The following is a 19,901-nucleotide window of genomic DNA, read 5'->3' on the forward strand; positions in this document are numbered from 1 at the left end:
TGGATTGGTAACCTCAGTTAACCCTGTTAATGCCAATCCTTTGATGGTACAGTGAGCAGAATTGTCTAAAAGCTACCCTGGCAGTTAGCTGGAACTTGAGACCTCCATTAAAAACCCAGCTTCCCAAGTGTCCTCCTCCCCTGACAGAGGATACTGCAGCTTCTCTTGGGTGCCATGGTCTCCAAATTTCTCTCTGCCTTCCCCAAACACTTCTGTAAATAGCTGGCATACCAAAGTTGGACTCCATGTAACTGTACACTCACCCACTGTGATGTTTAATTTTGTGCCAGCTTGACTGGGCCAAGGGTGCCATATTAAACATTATTTCTGGGTGTAGCTGTGTAAGTGTTTCTGGATGAGGTCAGCAATGGAATCTGTGGACTCCAATCTCATAAAACAGACCCCTCCCCATTGTGGGTGGGTATCACCCAATCTGTCGAGGGCCTAAATAAAGCAAGAAGGCAGAGAAAAGAGGAATCCACCCTTTTTTGCTTCCTGCCTGCCTATTTGAGATCGGGCATCGGTCTTCTGCCCTCAGACATTCAGCTGCCCTGGTTCTCAGGCCTTTGGACTTGGACTTGAATCATACCACTGACTTTTCTGGGTCTGTGGCTTTCATACAGCAGATTATGAGACTCCTCAGCCTTCATAATCTCATGAGACAATTCCTCATAATAAATCTCTTCCTATATATATATATTTATATTGTCTGTGGTTCTTCTCTGGAAAACCCTCATACAGGCACCCATGGACTAAGTTCCCATGCTTGTCCTGTAAGAAGTGCACATGACAAGAATACTAGGCTGTCACCTGCTGCCTTGACCCCAGCACATTTCTCTATGTGATAAAGGAGAACCTGGGCTCCTATGACTTCCTTTTCCTTGCTTATCTTTGGCTTATTTAAGTTTCCTTAATAAAGCTTGTTCTGTAACTCACACCACATGAACTTGCGAGCTTCACACCAAACCCTAGTGCAGTACCGATGGAAACCCTGAAGTGATCTCCTTGGCTCAACAACCCGTTAGCCTGTCATGTGAAGCTCATTATAATCTGGTGACCAACTTTCCTCTCCAGTTTTTTCTTCCATTAATCCTTTCAGTTAGTCTTCTGTGTACACGGAGGTGCTTACCATTCTGAATCACGACTGTCATTTGCTGCCTCTGCCCCTAGTAAGTTCTCATCCCACTCCCACTTCCTCCTCTGGAAATCCTACCCACCTTCACCATCTGTTTTAAAGACTACCTGGAAAAACTTCCCTTAGAGGCCAATTCAGGTAAGTCCTCTTCCCTTAGATGTTTTCTTTGAGACCATGCTGAGGTACGTAATACACACTGCCTTAGGTTGTGAATATTTGGACACACTTTTTGTATCCTCTTCTGCTTTAGAAATAAGACTGCTGTTACTCATCATTGTATGTCCCAAAGCACACATTGCTTTGCTTGAAGTATTCAATAAATGTATGGCAAAATAGAACTTCTGTGTCATAACATATATGATGAAAAAAATAGTCCAATAGTCCATTGAAATGTTTAGGGCTCTCAAAACTAACACAAAGGTTTTCTTATATTTTAAAGACTGAGCAAGTCAGTGATTTACTGACCAAAACTACTACAGCCTTCCCCTGCCATCTGACTCACTGGAGATACATCTTCTAGTCTGAATACCTTGTAAGTACTCTGAAATGAGTTTTTACTTGTTTTCTTTCTTAGCTACACATAGCAAATAGCACTGCTGTTTTTATTTTATTGTGTTTAGCCCTTAAATTACTCCCAAGCGATTTAGTTGGGCAAGGGACCTCATTTTCCAGCCAGCAACTTGTCAACTGACCAATTGTTTACTGTATGTGGACCACCACACCTATTTTCCTGCTTTACTGTCTTTTATATTCAAATATATTACAAATATGAGTGAACACTTAAGAAGTCTGTGTGATAAAAATGTCTTTCATTTTATGTAAAATAAGGCTGTATCAACAGGGTATAAATCTTTGGATGTACTGTCAAAACAGTCTAGGTGTTGGACATAAGCCATACATCCATCAAGTGTTTGCCCTCTTCTCCCATAAGGTGCTCGGTATCCTTCAAATAAATTTTAAAATTTGTGATCTTTGGATTTATTTATTCTGGCCTAAAACAGAGATGAATGAAGAGCTAAGCCATCTATATCCATACTCTTGACTAATAGCTAGTATTTTTTACCACATTCAAGTGGGCATAAAATAACAAATGCTATTTCAAGAATAATAGACAGACTTTACCTTTTGTATGGATTGAATATATGTGCTCAACCTCTGGGATCCATCTATTTAATCCCTTATTTTCAATGTAATGGCATTAAGATGTGGGGCTTTGGGGAGGTAACTAGTTTTAGATGAGGTCACAAGATTTAGAGACACCATGATGGTATTAGCATCCTTACAAGAAAAAGAAGAATGGTCAGAACTCCCTCCATCTCTGTCCCAAGATATAAGGACATCGACGAAGGCAGCAGCCATCTGCAAATCAGGAACGGGGTCCGCAGCAACAGCCAAATCTGCCGACACCTTCATCTCGGACTTCCCACCCTCCAGACCTGTTAAAGGTAAACATGATTAAAGCCACCCAGCCGATGGTATTTTTGTTACAGAAGCCTGAGCTGATTAAGACACCCCTCCTGTCTTAAACAATGAAAAATAAGGCAGAATAGGCAAAGGAATGGTTTTCAGACAACAGAGTGCATAACCCTGATACTGAGAAAAGGATGCAGACAAGATGAACCCTGTGATGATCCCAGCCTTCTGACCGGAGAGAATTTTCAGGCCACGATGTAGGGAGGGGAGCCATAAATGGAGCCTGGTGGTCTTCCTGACTTGAGGAAAAACATCTGGATTTCAGGGAGACCAAGCATACCAGATTTGTGTGGCAAAATACTGGAGACAAAATAGCTCCACAAAGATCTTCAGAGTGGTTTCCTTGGGTCTGTAGCTCAGTACTGATCAGTGCACATGAACAAACTCCCCAAACCTAGCAAAGAACAGCCAGAAAGAAGCAGAGCATAATACTTAGAGTTCCCATGGGGCCTGGGACAGTTGCTGGTCCCATCAGCCAAAGTGGAAATATCTCCTAATATATGTGTACCAAATAGAGTCTTCAAAAGGACATCGCCTTAGAAGCAGGGTATACTAGCCCCCAAATAAAGGCTGTTCTGTCCCCAACTAACAAATTTTAAAAGCTAGCTTCAAAAGGATAAAACAAATGACAAGTGATTTATCTGTATCCCAGAACAAAGCTCCAAAATATTTAACGGAATACAAAAACACAGCAGAAACCCAAAGCCGGCACCCACCAACATACGGCACACAATGTCTGGCCTACCATGCTGCATAGACCCTAACTCAGTGGGGAAGGAAGAAACATAGTTTCTTGGCTGAAAGAAGAGAATGACATGTGAGCTGCCCTTTCATCACATTTTATATGGTGAGGAGGATACAGTGGGGGAAGTCTTGACAAAGCTACCTGCCTTTACAATCTGTGGGCACCAGTGTACAGCATCTATTATTTTAGCCTTGATTTGACATTGAAGAACACTCATATTTACACCTTTGTTACTCTCTCTGAATGGAGAGAAAAAATATATGTCCCTGTTTGGATTTCAATGAAAGGCAAGGACACAATGTACCCCATACATAACATTTATGTATCAACACAACATATTGAAAGACATCTTTCCTTTAAATACAATTTTTCTGAATTGGTAAATTGCTAATAAATAACATTTCTTGTTCTATTCTCTTATTTAAAAAAAATAATAAAATACAAACAATTCAAAGTGTTACAGCATTCAGTCTAAAGCATCCAAGCTATTTCGCATGCTGTGAAAGAACTAGTGGATGATTTGGAGCCAGACACATCCAGTTGGTACTACTATTTATCAGTCCTATGACTTGGACAATTTATTTAAACTCCCTGAGCCCCTATATATACCTTTATAAAGTGGAGATTGTGACATTTCATAGGGTTATTATACAGATTAAATGAGGCCATGAAAACAAATCATCTCTCTCACTCAGCTCTTGGCACTAAATAGGTGATCAACAAATGTTAGTCCTCCTAAGTCCCTTACTATTTCATTCTTGCCTAAATGTTCTTTTTAATATTTTAACCCAGCAATGAGCAAATTCGTAGCTTTACTTAATATTTGGAAAAATTAATTTGGTTGCATTCTGATCAAGATGGCTGAGACACATGCATGCCAAAATGTCATTGGAATTAAAGTATGAAAGTACAAAATGGATTAACTCTTTGATAACACCCAAAATGAGAAGAACTCCTCAGCAAATCAGGTATTTTCACAAAGTAATGGGGCCACACTGACATATATGCCAGAATACAGGAAAAATCCCAAAGGAGGAGACATTAAACGTAAGAGCTGTGCTTCCTGGCGGAACCCTGGGAGGACTTCAGGTTCAGAATCAATAGGCAGGGAAAGCAGGAGGGTTGTAGGGTAATAATCTGAATAATTTCTTTTGAAACTGTCTATATAAGAGTAAAGACAGTAGACCTCTTCAACTCAAATACACATACATATATCAAGAAATCAGAAAGCAGTACAGTTTGCCTTCATAACTGAAAGTAGGAAATAGTTTTCCAATGATTTTGAACAATCTAGCTACATAAAGTTAGAATGCCTAATAAGGGTATGGTGACTACGAGTAAAGCACTTTTTCAGCAGAGGGGAAGGGCAATTTGTTTACCTACTCCCTACCTATTCTTCCTAAATAGAAACTTGAAAGCCAGCTTGTCCTGACTGGAAATGCAAGACCTGAAGGCATAGAGTTAGTCCTTCAGTTTCAAGCTTTTGTTGTTTGGGGTTTGGTTGTTTAAAGAACTATAATCAGAATCAGAAGAAGCTTAGATCAACTACCCAGTTATCTGTGGTCATTCACCTCACTGAATGAATACTCCTAAATATGACCAAGATGCAAAGACAACTAGGCGTTCGAGGAAAACAGATGGCTTGATCTAGGAGTACCAAAATGCAGCGCAGACCAACCAATCAAGAGGAAAATAGATATAATTCAATGAGGATGAAACAACTTTTTAAAATTACAGTTTCTATTTTTAAAGAGGATTGAGAAGATATTTACCTTCATTATAAAAGGTAGGGAAAGGAACAGAGAACACAGAAAGTACTTTAATAAAAACATAATTGACACTATTAAAACATTAAAAAATTAAAGTGAGGAAATCACACAGAATTTGTAGCCAGTAGGCTGTTATCTTATGACTTGGACAATTTATTTCGACTACAATTTATTTAATTTCCAATTAAATTGAGAGTTAAAACTATGGGAGAGAAATTAAAGATACAACATTAGAAGATCTATAATAAGAATCCAATATTATGATTTAAAAGCTGGAAGATTTCAGTTCAGAATACAAAGTTAATTAAGAAGGAGGAAGGAAGAAAATTAATTATAGCAGAAAACTACTTAAACGAAGAGAGAAGAAAAGTTAATGGAACTGGGGAAAGAAGTGTCCCATTAAAGTATGAAGGAAACAAGGTTGAAACCTCGACACATTCTTATGAAAATTCAGAACACCAAAGATAAAGGGAAGATCTTAATTTTTTTTCTGAGAGAATAAAATAAAAGATCTCAGTAGTAAATAAACAACATCTGTTATCAAACCTTTTATCAAAAGCACTAGATGCTAGAATAGTAATTCAAAATTATGGGGGAAATTCCCAGCCATAAATACCGAACCAGTATCAGTCAGAATAGACTACATATGCTGAGGTAACAAATGGCTCCACATGTGTAAGTTACATGCCCATTGTGGGTTTGCTGTGCCTCTGCTCCATCTTTTCCCCAGGATTGAGGCCTCTTTCTGGGTTATGGCTCTTCTGGGGATAGAAGGAAAGAGTGTGCCATAAGAATGACTGAAAGATGAAAGTGGCCTTATTCATCAGATAGTATGACTTAAAAGCTGGAAGATTTCACATATATCATTTAAAAAGCATGGTTTCTTTCATCAAGAGAATAGAGATGTGATTAGAAACCAGCATGCAAAGAGCTGTATGAGAAGGCCATGCTTGGAATATAAAGCAAAGCAAAATTTGGCATGCTTTAAACAACAGATAGAAAAGTTTAAGAGAATAATTTTGACTGATGCTTGGAACATTCTCTTGTGATCAGCATATTCTGCATCATGTCAAATATTATTGCTTTTTAGGGATTCAAACACACTACTTGGTTCTAAACAGAATTATATTTGGATAATCAAAATATTAAAACTACTTATAGCTATTTGGATTTTGGGAATCTCAAGTTATTGATATATGTGAATTAATTATGGTTTTATATTATAAAGTAAATTTCTTAAGTCTTGATGCTCCTATAATGGTACAAGAGAAAGAGGGCAATCCATAGAGTAGGTTAATATGGGGGTATGAATTCCTTTCTCTTTTTCAGGTTTAGCGTTAATGGAACAAAAACACAGCCCAGATATTTTACTTAGATTTAAGGAAATCTGTAGCAGAACTAAAATAATAATATGACTCTCAAAACTCAGATTTAAGGTTACAACCTTGGTGGTTGGTAAAATAAGTGAACTGGATTTTTAGTTTTAAATAGCCAAAGAAAACTATCCTAAGTTGATAAATTAAGCAATGGACTCATGTCTATATTATTAAAATATTGTTAACCACTGGAAATCTAAAAATGTGAGTAGTTAAAAGTGGTTACCTGTAAGGTAACTGGAAATGTCAATGGTATAATAGCTTTTTCATTCATTGTATATATTGTGTGCATACATTGTTTTAATAATGAAATGTAGATCAAATTAGAGCAACTATCACAGAATTTAGACAGTTTTAAAGTAGAAACTGCCTATAAACTATCATACCATAACATTTACTTGGTAAAGTTGTTTGATGAGTAAATGAGATAATGAATTCAGGAATGATTAGTACATGGGAGATATATATCCACAAAATTTTGTTATATACAGTTTATTCGCAATTAATGTGTCATCCTATTTTTTTCTTTAGAGCCTGGTTCTATTCTTTTATTACAGTCACATTTATCTCCTCCCAGACCCTAGAAGAAAGTCCTACTGCTTTTGACAATCATGTCTTTGTTCTATTCTTCTGAAACAGTTGGAGAGTTGATATGCTATTTAACTAGTATATCCATATCAAGTTATCAAATATCAAATATTCCTTTCATTCAACAATGTGATAAGTTTTAGAGAGCCCATTATGTGCCAGGCATCATTGTAGTGGCTGGCGATGGCGCTCATTCATGCAGATACCGCCAAGGATATGCTGCTTCTGAGGAGCTTTCGGACATCTGGGAGATTACTTCAAGCTATTTTGCTTCTGGGACCAAGGTAAGGGACGATATTTTAACCCAAACAAGAGGTTTCCTAGTCTAGCCAAGTAGGGTCTGAGAGGTGTCCCAGAGTAAGAGAAGTTTGAATTGCTTTTGTATGGCTAGAAACTAGTTGTCTAAATAGGGTAAAGAATTGGGTATGGCTTTCTAGGTAGAGGGATTGGCAAGTGCAAGTCATGGAGGTGTCAAACCAGAAAGGGTTTGGGGATAGCATTAAATGGTCTGCATGCTCCTCCAGAAGCTCCATGTAAAGGAATGGATGAGGATTACCCCAGTGATGGAAATAGCTTAGTCATGAGAGATGATTTCAGCGCTGCTTGAAATAGTAACTGGATTATATGGAATTGAGTAATCACTTCCTACTCAGCCTTTCTATGCCACATGTTTAGGGTCTCTATTGAGGTGTTCTTCCACTTATCAAAAATGTCAACATTTCACTTTTCCTCAGTAGGACTCTATATTCCAGGAGGCAGAGACTGTGCTTCATTTGCATCTTCCATAAATGTTAGCATTGTTCTCAGTATACAGTGGTACTAAATATGTATTTGTTACATTAAACTGTTTGGGGACATATTTATTAAATACAATCTGATAGATCTATGATAGTTTGCTTCTTGAAATGCCAGCTAAATGGATAAACACAGTCATTATAGCCATATGTATTTCTTTCTTTCACATGGATTTTGGCACATCTAATTTCAGTATTTCTCTTTTTTTGGTTGCTGAAATTGAATGAGAAATAGGAATGAAATGCTACACTATACTCTCAATTTCCTTTTCCATTCAAGACAGTCTCTAAGTTTAAAATGGAAATTCTTTCATCAGAATATGCTTAAATATTCAAGAATACGATCACCATAAAATGAATGTTAAAAAATAGCTTTTTATTCTCATGTCAGTCCAGACTGCCAAAGTATTGTGGCATTTTGAAAAAAGTCTAGATCCTCATTTTCAAAGAAGGGCTTGATTTGTCTTCTAAATTCTGGGCTATGTATCAGCCAGACACCTCATTAAAGCCTAGGTTTATTAAAATAGAGGGAATAGCAACTCCTAGCATTGCCTCTATAATGTGCACTATGTATATCAAGCTCAGCAAATAAAACTCAAATGGCTGTAGAGTAAGGAAACACTAATTAATGAGACGCACTGTAATGAAAGAAGAGAAATTAGAAAATACAACCTGAATAATATAAGGCTAGAATATTTTGTGTACAATCATAAGGGAACTCCACAAAAATACCATACTAGTCCCAATTAATAGAAAGCATTCAATTGCCTATGGGAGAACAGATAGCAAATGATTGGGAGAACAGATAGCAAATGATCTGATCACCTTTACTTTTGATTTAATTATCTCCTTCTACACTCTGGTAAGTGAAACCATTGGTTATTTTTATTATACAATACGATCTTCCTCTATGTCCCCCTCTCACTATCTATGTGTTATAGTGTGTCTGGCATGTAAGTGCTCATTAAATGGTTGTTTGTTTTGACAGAATTGAACTTCTGGTTCCATCACCATTTCATGAGACAAAAGTCAAGAGAGCCAAGTCTGAGTAAATCCTTTTTTTTAAAGGTTTTAAACATTTACCTCCCTGCTGCTGACCTTACCCTTTTTGGGGCTTCTTTGCATCCGTATCTGTTACGTTGACCAAGTGCAACCTCATGTTCATATTGGTTCCTAGGTCAAATTATAGTGTGCCCCTGACTGCAAGCCTTTTAATTCTCAATTTTCTTCGGAGAAATCACCCAGCTAGGCATTCATTGCAGTTATAAATTTATGGTCACCAACCTTAACCAGATTGTCACTTCTACTGTGTTTTGCGACTCAACTCTGTCCCATTTTCTTTAATCCTCTAACACCTCCCTCTGTGGGACTCACAAAGAAAATCTTATCTATTTCTTTGAGTAAACAAATGCAGAAGCAAACTATGTGAACCTCTTATAATGAAAACTTCAAATCTCTGTGCCCGTAAACCCATTTGTTCTGCCTTGCCTCCTGTCAGAATGCAAGCGAAGTCCCTCCTCCAGTCTAAGACTAATCTTGGTATTCTGATGCCTCCTTAGGACACATATTCTTTGTACCTTCAACCTCTCTTTCTCTGTCAACTCCCCATACCAGGTTTGCAGTATGCTCCAGGCCTCCCTGTTTACAAGAAACAGGCAAACACACTTACTGCACTTTGACTTCTACCACTACACTCCATGCTTCCCTACAAAATCAGCTCTTCTTGGGAGTTTTCTGCATGTTCTTCAGTTTTCTAACCCTTGTTTATGCCTTAACCCATGGCAAACTAGCTTCCCCTGCCCTATGCAGAGACCACTTAGTGAAGTCACCAGTAAGTTCCTTGTCACATAACTTAATCAGACTTTTCAGTTCTCTCTACCTTTAACCCTCATAAGTAGCATTTTACTCTTTGACACAGTGCAGAGAAGAGTTACCTCAGGAGGTCTGACTGCTTCTCCTTAGAAAGGCCCCTTACCAGGTGGCCCTTGGGGGCATATGGAAGCTTGGATTTGGGGAGGGTTCCTACCATTCCCAGAACTGATAGGAAGAGCTCCTTATACCTAGCCTGCCAGTGCAAACAATAGGGTTTTGTGCTGTGTTAACACCTGCCTTCCTTCAGGGAGTCTGGAATTTAGGGAAATCAGTGTGTCCTGTGTGACTGCCCCAGGAGAGGACACATGGAAGCTTGTTCCTAGTTTCATGACCTTCACGCGTGTGCCTTTTCCTTTGCTAATTTTGCTTTGTATCCTTTCCCTGTGATAAATCATAGCATGAGTACAATTGTGCAGAATGCTGTCAGACCTCCGAGAGAATTTATGAAGCTTGGATGGTTTGGGGCCCTGCAACACAGACACCCACTCCTTTGAGAAAGTCTCCCCACCTCTAGCCACACATTTGCCTCGTTTTCTTCCTGCCTTTCTGTCTCTTTCTCAATTTATATTTTGGATCTGCTTTTCTCTCCCCATCTATTCAATGTTAATGTACCATGGGCTTTCTTTCTTTGGGATACTACCTTCCCTGTAGCATCACCAGTGACCGTCTTTATGCCTATGATCCTCAAAGTTCTATCTTCTCTCCAAGTCTCCTCTGAGTTCCAGATTTTTATGTCTAGTTGTTTAACATCTCCACTTTGGTGGCTCACATATTTGTCAAATATAACAGTTCCAGCACTGTGCTGTTGCTTACCTCCTCCAAATTCTTCCTACCTAAGGCTTTCCCACCTCAGTAGAGGCACCACCTCCCCCATCCAGGCTACGCCCAAGTTCTGATGTTTCTACCTCTAAACATATCTTGAATTCATCTACTTTTCCCTAACAGCCCAGCATTATTTGCTGCAAGGCACAGTCATGATCCTAACATACTGTGTCTTTCCATTTGTTCTTGATCTATAATCTTGTTATGGACTGAATTGTTCCCCCCTACACACAAATTCATATATTGAAGTCTTAACTCCCAAAGTGACTATTTGGAGATGGGGCATTTCAGGGGGAAATTAAGGTGAAATTAGGTCATGAGGGTGGGTCCTTAAACCAAGAAGATTAGTGTCCTTGTAAGAAGGGGAAGAGAAACCAGATCTCAATCTCTCTCCCTGCATATGCACAAGCAAAGGTCATGTGAGGACCAGAGGGAAGGCAGCCATCTGTAAGCCAGGCAGAAAGGTCTCACCACAACCCAGCTCTTCTGACACCTTGATCATGGGCTTCAAGCGCCCCAAACTGTGGAGAACATAGATGTCTGTTGTTTAAGCCCTTCAGTCTGTGGTATCTTGTTATGACAGTCCAAGCTGACTACTGCAGATCTCTTCTCCAAACAGCAATTAGAATAAACCATAAAAACCTCAAGCATGAAGATAATATAATGGGTCATGCTGCTTTCTGACTAAAACTTCAGTGGTTTATTGACATTCAAAAAGTCCTTGCTGTTGCCTACAGAACCATGTATGGTAGACCTTGAGCTTTACCTTGAATCCCTCTGCCCTTCCTCTTACACCCCAACCACTGGGACAATCTTTCATTTGCTCAAGTGTCACAAAATATTTCTCTCCTGTGGCATTTACAGTATATACTGTTCCTTTGTGCAGATTCTTCATTCACTTTTCATGTGGCTGCCTTCTTATCTTTCTTTCATCAGCATAAATCACACTTCCTGGGAGAAATCTCTCATACCGTCTTATCTAGGTGGGCCAACTGCTCTTATCCTCTATCACCATATGAAGGTTGTTTCCTTTGCTGTATTAGTAATAAGCTGTGTCACATATTCGTTTCTTTACTTGTTTATTGCCCATTCCTCCACCTTCTGTGTATGTTTCACAAAGACAGGAACTACGTCTCTTCTTTAATATAAAGCAAATTCCTACTGCAGTGCCTGCCACATAATAGACAATCAATAAATGTTTGTTAAACAAGCATGTATCTGTGGATGGATGGTGGATAGTTGTCTTAAAGAAATTTCAAACACCAATTTAAATTCCTTAAAATAACTCATAAGACTCCACCATCTGGCTCCTGTGCCTAGTTAATGGACAGCTAAATAAGAAAACCTTGGAGTTGGAATTTGATTTTCCTAATTAAGAGAATTATAGAGACATTAACTGACTCAGTATTTTTTGAGTAATTACTTATGCTGGTCACTCTGCTAGCACCATCTGTCTCCAATTTCCCTTCTCCCCATCACATGCAAACCATAAAGGACACATAGCATTTCCATCAAAGGTCATGCTCCCTTTCTCTTATCTTATCCTTCGCACATAGTGTTCATGCTACCCAAAACACTCTCTACAGCCACTTTCACTTGGCTAATACTATTTGTCCTATAGTCTTGGCTTGAATATCAATTTTGAAAGGAAGGCCTTCTGTGCCCATCAGTTAGTCAGGCCTCCTGCTATAACTGCCCCTAGCTCCCTGAACATCTCCATCATAACTCTCTCCTCCCATGTCATTATGACTTGTCTTAACTGCCTATCTTCCCATTAGATCAGCAGCTCCATGATGTCATGGACCACGGTGATCTTGTGCACTATTGTGTCTCTAGGAGCTACCACAGAGACTAGCATAGAATGCCTGAAGGATGAGATTGGTGTTCTCTAAATCAGCAAGGTCAGATTCTGACTCTAGGACTTTTTGGCTCAGCCATTTGCCGTCTGGTGGTTGTGAATATAAAGACACTATTTGCCAAACTAATTTCAGAGCTAAAAGGTTTTCCAGTTGTGACTTTAAAAAATGTGTCACAATGAGACAGAAACACTCTGTACCACGGTACTTGACTTTCTACCCTTCATTCAATCCCTCTGTAAGCCTATGGTTCTACTTCAGAGACAGTCATTCACCAGCAGCAAAGAGATTTTATGAACACTTAAATGAGTACAAAATAGAATAATCCCCATTAAGTTAAGTATCTTTAATTTCTTGGTTCCTTAAATAGGATTTAAATAAATCCCATGCTTTCTTGAAAAAGCAGGCTTCTTCAGGCCTTGGAGTTTTATATATTTGCAGGGTTAAATAAGACTGGTTGCCACCCCATCCAAGAACTAACATTTGACTAGTAAATGAAGGTTTCCCTGAGGCTGGCTGATGGAAAGCAATATTTAAAAGCATAAGCTCAAGAGGCAGAGACCTTTGTTATGGGTACTTGTGGACTAGGACAACCTGTAAGACATTAGCTGAATCACTGAATGCACTGGGTGAGTTGACCAAATGTATACATTAGACTATTTCCTGACCTGTGATATATCTTTTTTTTTCAAGTTGAAGTTTACTTTTATTACTGTTTTTTTTTAATTTATTTATTTTAATTTTTTTGAAGAACATTATGTTTACTAGGCTCTCCCCTACCCCACGTCCCCCCCACAAACCGCATTACAGTCACAGTCCATCAGCAAGCAAGATGCTGTAGAATCACTACTTGTCTTCTCTGTGTTGCAAAGCCCAACCCTTTCCCCCACCCCCCACATTATACATGCTAATCATAATACCCCCTTTCTTCTTCCCCACCCTTATACATCCCTACCCTCCCATTCTCCCCAGTCTCTTTCCCTTTGGTAACGTTCAGTCCATTCTTGGGTTCTGTGATTCTGCTGCTGTTTTTTTTCCTTCAGTTTTTCTTTTGTTTTTATACTCCACAGATGAGTGAAATCATTTGGTATTTGTCTTTCTCCACTTGGCTTATTTCACTGAGCATAATACCCTCTAGCTCCATCCATGTTTTTGCAAATGGTAGGATTTGTTTTCTTCGTATGGCTGAATAATATTCCATTGTGTATATGTACCACATCTTCTTTATCCATTCATCTACTGATGGACACTTAGGTTGCTTCCATTTCTTGGCTATTGTAAATAGTGCTGCGATAAACATAGGGATGCATCTTTCTTTTTCAAACTGGAGTGCTGCATCCTTAGGGTAAATTCCTAGAAGTGGAATTCCTGGGTCAAATGGTAAGTCTATTTTAGTCTGTTTTGAGCATTTTGAGGAACCTCCATACTGCTTTCCACAATGGTTGAACTAATTTACATTCCCACCAGCAGTGTAGGAGAGTTCCCCTGTCTCCGCAACCTTGCCAACATTTGTTGTTGTTTGTCTTTTGGATGGTGGCCATCCTTACTGGTGTGAGGTGATATCTCCTTGTGGTTTTAATTTGCATTTCTCTGATAACTAGGGATGTGGAGCATCTTTTCATGTGTCTGTTGGCCATCTGAATTTCTTCTTTGGAGAACAGTCTGTTGAGCTCCTCTGCCCATTTTTTAATTGGATTATTTGCTTTATGTTTGTTGAGGTGCGTGAGCTCTTTATATATTTTGGATGTCAAGCCTTTATTGGATCTGTCATTTACGAATATATTCTCCCATACTGTAGGGTACCTTTTTGTTCTATTGATGGTGTCCTTTGCTGTACAGAAGCTTTTCAGCTTGATATAGTCCCACTTGTTCATTTTTGCTATTGTTTTCCTTGCCCAGGGAGATATATTCATGAAGAAGTCAATAATATTCACATCCAAGAGATTTTTGCCTATGTTTTTTTCTAAGAGTTTTATGGTTTCATGACTTACATTCAGTTCTTTGATCCATTTTGAATTTACTTTTGTGTATGGGGTTAGACAGTGATCCAGTTTCATTCTCTTGCATGTAGCTGTCCAGTTCTGCCAGCACCATCTGCTGAAGAGACTGTCATTTCCCCATTGTATGTCCATGGCTCCTTTATCGAATATTAATTGACCATATATGTTTGGGTTAATGTCTTGATTCTCTAGTCTGTTCCATTGGTCTGTGGCTCTGCTCTTGTGCCAGTACCAAATTGTCTTGATTACTATGGCTTTGTAGTAGAGGTTGAAGTTGGGAAGTCAGATCCCCGCCACTTTATTCTTCTTTCTCAATACTGCTTTGGCTATTCGGGGTCTTTGGTGTTTCCATATGAATTTTTGAACTATTTGTTCCAGTTCGTTGCAGAACGTTGTTGGTAATTTGATAGGGATTGCATCAAATCTGTATATTGCTTTGGGCAGGATGGCCATTTTGATGATATTAATTCTTCCTAGCCAAGAGCATGGGATGAGTTTCCATTTGTTAGTGTCCTCTTTAACTTCTCTTAAGAGTGTCTTATTGTTTTCAGGGTATAGGTATTTCACTTTCTTGGTGATGTTTCTTCATAGGTATTTTATTCTTTTTGATGCTATTGTGAATGAAATTGTTTTCCTGATTTCTCTTTCTATTGGCTCATTGTTAGTGTATAGGAAAGCCACAGATTTCGGTGTGTTAATTTTGTATCCTGCCACTTTGTTGTATTCCAATATCAGTTTAGTAGTTTTGGAGTGGAGTCTTTAGGGTTTTTTATGTACAATATCATGTCATCAGCAAATAGTGACAGTTTAACTTCTTCTTTACCAATCTTGTATTTCTTTGTTTTGTCTGATTACAGTGGCTAGGACCTCCAGTACTATGTTAAATAACAGTGGGGAGAGTGAGCATCCCTGCCTTGTTTCCGATCTCAGAGGAAAAGCTTTCAGCTTCTCGCTGTTCAGTATGATGTTGGCTGTGGGTTTATCGTATATGGCCTTATTATGTTGAGGAACTTGCCTTCTGTACCCATTTTGCTGAGAGTTTTTATCATGAATGGATGTTGAATTTTGTCGAATGCTTTTTCAGCATCTATGGAGACGATCATGTGGTTTTTGTCTTTATTTTTGTTGATGTGGTGGATGATGTTGATCCTGTGATATATCTTCATGTGATACTGACACACATCGCTCATGTTCCGTCCAAGCTTTACATACCTCTACTCCTTTTTTCTTCACCTGTCTCACATGTCCATAAGGGTCAGCTTGTTTGACATGGAACCTTGACTACACTCTTGCAATTCTGCTTTCTTCATCTCCTAGCTAGAGTCATTCTTCTAATTTCTGTTTTTAAGCCTCATAAACACTTGTGTGGCTGAGTCATTTTTTTGTTCTGACTGGAAGGATGATTTGTTTATCTTCGAATAGGTCAAATGTTGCAAGAGAGAATAACATAGTACAAAGCAGCATTAGAAATTGACAAAATGGGGAGCATTTTTTGGCTTAGGAAGCTAGAGATGATACACGGACTTGAGGAAGATCTGTAACAACCAAGCCCTCACCTCATAGACTAACACCAGGATTCAAATCCTATTTCTGTTTCATTTTGTTTTTACATCCAAACTTTTAAGATATATTTAAGTGTATAGAAGACACTTTCCAACAGTTCCAGATTCAAACTACCAGTTTACTAGTCCTAGTGGAAAGATGACTTCATTCTCTCAGCATCTGCATATCAAAAAGAATTTAAAAGCTAAATGTCAACAAACATAAGTAATGTCTACTCTACTCTTGTACCAATCACTTATTCAGTGAGAAGGGATTTAACAGTTGGCCAGATTTTAGGCATGTGCCTATTCCTATAATCTGAAGAAAATAGATTAAAGAGGGATGGAGAGAGAGAGTGAGGAAGGGAGGGAGTGAGGGAGACCAACAGTGGGTCCACTTGCTGGAGGCACTGGTGAGCACCATTGTTTATGTTCTTCAACTTGATAGTATGGAAGGGAGCAGGGTGCAGACATTCTAGCTGGTCTTCTGGGACTGCCCCACTGAGCCCCAGGCCCTTAGCCCAACCAGCTCCAGGTCCACACCATGCTCCAGGTACCCCTAGCCTGTGCTAAATATAGCCATTTCACCAGGACTGTCCTGATATGATATGCACTGGGACACCTTGGACCAATGCCCACTCCACATCCAGCTGTATAAGGGTGGCCCCAGTGAGGAGCACCCTGGAATACCTCCAGGCCATGCCCACTCCAACTGCAGTCATCCTGTCAGGGCACTCACCATCTGCACGGAGCACCCTGGCCCATGCCACTCCAGCTCCAGCTATACCAGCAGGGTGGCCCTGGTGGTGCATATCCTGGGACCCCTCTCCATCCAGACCCGTGCCATCTCCATCCTCAGCTAGGCAGCCAAAGTCACGAGGTACATGCAGTCTACACAAGGGAAATTTTTACACCAGGCCACCCTTTCAAGGCTGATAGAGGTAGCTGTTTCACCTAATTAATAGAAACAAACACAGAAAGTCAAGAAGCCAAACAAAATGAGGAGGCAAATGAATATTTTCCAAATAAAAGAGCGAAATAAAACACTGGAAAAAAACCCTAATGAAAAGGAGAATAACTAATTTTCCTGATAAAGAGTTCAAAGTAATGGTCATAAAGATGCTCACTGAACTTGGGAGGGTAGAGGAACAGAATGAGGGTTCAACAGAGAGTTAGAAATATAAGAACCACTCAGAGCTGAAAAATACAATAACTGAGATAAAAATATACTAGAGGGAATCAACAGTAGAGTAGATGACACAGAAGAATGGATCAACAGTGTTAAAGATAGAATAGTGGAGATCACCCAATCAGAATAGAAAAAGAAAAAAAGCATTTAAAAAAATGAGAATAGTTTAAGAAGCCTGTAGGACAAAAAGCATACTAACATTCATATTATAGGGATCCCCAAAAGGATATAAGAGAGAAAGGGGCAGAAAGCTTGAAGAAATAATGGCTGAAAACTTCTCAGACCTGGAGAGGAAACAGACATCCAAGTCCAGGAAGTACAGAATCCCAAACAAGATGAGCCCCAAGAGATCCACAGCAAGATAATATAATTAAATGACAAAAAATAAAGAAAAATAGAAAATCTTAAAGTTAGAAAGAGAAAACAAAGGAAATCCAATACGACTATCAGCTGATTTTTTTCCGGAAGAAACATAGCAAGAAAGAAGGGAGTAGCAGGATATATTTAAACCGCTTAAAAGAAAACATTTACAACTAAGAATAATTATCTGGCAAGATTATCATTCAGAACTAAAGGGAGATTAAGAGTCTTTCAGATAAGCAAAAACTATAGGAGTTCATCTAAATTGGCCTTACCAGAAATGCTAAAGGATCTTCTTTAAGTAGAAAACAAAGGCCATAACTGAAAACAAGAAAATATATGAAAGAAAAGAAATCTCACTGGTAAAGACATATACTATATACTAAAGGCAGTAAATAAGTCACTTAACTTCATATAAAGGTTAAAAGACAAAAAATAGTAAAATGAACTCTAACTACAATAAGCAGAGTTAAGTGATACATAAAATTAAAAGATGCAAAATAATATGTCCAGCACATATAATATGGTGGGTGGAGTAAAAATATAGTGTTCTTACACTGCACTTGAGCTTAAGTGACTACTAGCTTCAAAAAGACTGCTATATATATATATAGGTCAAAGTATATGAACCTCATGGTAAACACCAACCAAGACCTAAAATAGAAACACAAAAAATAAAGAGAAAGGAATCCAAACATAACACACACACACCTATCAAACCATAGGGAAGATAACAAGAGAAGAAGAAAGGAACAGAAAACCACACACTAAATAGAACAACTAACAAAATGACCATGATAACATACTACCAATGATTACTTTAAATTTAAGTGGATTAAATCCTCCAATCAAAACACACAGGCAGGCTGAATGGATGATAAAAAGAACTATCTACATGCTGCCTGTAAGAGAGTCACTTGAGTTCTAAAGGCATACACACAGACTCAAAGTGAAGAGATGGGAAAAGATATTCCATGCAAATGGAAACAAAAATCTAGTTTAGCTATATTCAACAGACAATATAGTCTAAAAAGTAAAAAAAAAAAAAAAAGATAAAGAAGAGCATTACATAATGATAAAGGGGTCAATCCAAAAAGAGGACATAACATTCATAAATATTTATGTCCAACATAGGAGCACCTAAATATATAAATACAATACCAACAGACATAGAAGGAGAAACTGACTGTAAAACTATAATAGTAGGGGACTTTAACACCCCACTTATATCAATGGATGATTGCATCCACACAAAAAATTAATAAGGGAACAATAGCCTCAAATGACATATTACATCAGATGGACTCACAGATACATACAAAACATTTCATCCAAAAACTACAGAACACACATTCTTTTTAGGTGCACAAAAGACATTCTCCAGGATAGATTACATGTTAGGCCTTAAAACATGTCTCAATTAATTTAATAAGATTGAAAACATATCAAGTATCTTTTCCAACCACATTGGTATAAAACTAGAAATCTAGAATAAACACAAACACTAAAGAATATATTACTAAATATATTGTATTTGGTAATACTAGACAGTATTACTAAACAACCAAAGAGTCAGTGAAGAAATCAGACAAGACATTCAAAAACTGCCTTGAGACAAATGAACATGGAAACACAATCCAAAATCTGTGGGACACAGCAAAAGCTGTTCCAAGAGGGAAGTTCATATCAATATAGGTCTACCTCAAGAAACAATCTAACTGTATGCCTAAAGGAACTAGGAAATTAAGAATAAACAAAGCACAGTGCTAGCTGAAGGAAGGAAATAATAAAGATCAGAGCAGAAATAAATGAAACAGAGATGAAGAAAAAACCAGAAAAGATCAATAAAACTAAAAGTTCATTCTTTGAAAAGATAAAACTGGTAAACTTCTGGCCAGATTCATCAAGAAAAATGAGAGGGCCCAAATAAATGACAGCAAAAATGGAAGAGGAGAAGTTTCTGGCCACAGAAATACAAAGGGTCATAGAGATTAACTATGAATAGTTATATGTCAAAAAATTGGAAAACCTAGAAGAAATGGATAAATTCCTAGATGGCATGATTCTATATGTATAAAACCCTAAGGACTCTACCAAAAGACTATTAGAAATAATAAATGAATATAGTAAAGTTGCAGGATACAAATTCAATATACAGAAATCTGTTAAATGTCCATATAAACAATGTACTAGCAGAAATAAAATTAAGAAAACGATATCATTTCCAATTGCATCAAAGAGAATAAAATACCTAGGAAATAATGAAATTGATGAAAGAAACTGAAGACACAAACAAATGGAAAGATAATCCATACTCATGGATTGGAAGAATTAATATGTCCATACTACCCAAAGCAATATACAGATTCAGTTCAATCCCT

At 38.1% G+C, this 19,901-nt stretch overlaps 1 long non-coding RNA gene across 1 annotated transcript in view; it reads left to right on the forward strand.

Annotated features, from left to right (window-relative positions):
* The first annotated feature begins 1,573 nt into the window (after positions 1 to 1,573).
* LOC118913016 (uncharacterized) overlaps positions 1,574 to 19,901 on the forward strand; it is a 42,774-nt gene continuing 24,446 nt past the window's right edge. Inside the window, exons 1-2 of the long non-coding RNA XR_005025042.2 lie at positions 1,574 to 1,667; positions 7,076 to 7,370. This is a non-coding gene — a long non-coding RNA (uncharacterized LOC118913016). The remainder of the gene's footprint in view (positions 1,668 to 7,075; positions 7,371 to 19,901) is intronic.

This window comes from Manis pentadactyla, chromosome 8 (genome assembly GCF_030020395.1).
Source record: "Manis pentadactyla isolate mManPen7 chromosome 8, mManPen7.hap1, whole genome shotgun sequence".
In the NCBI taxonomy this organism is placed as follows: Eukaryota; Metazoa; Chordata; class Mammalia; order Pholidota; family Manidae; genus Manis; species Manis pentadactyla.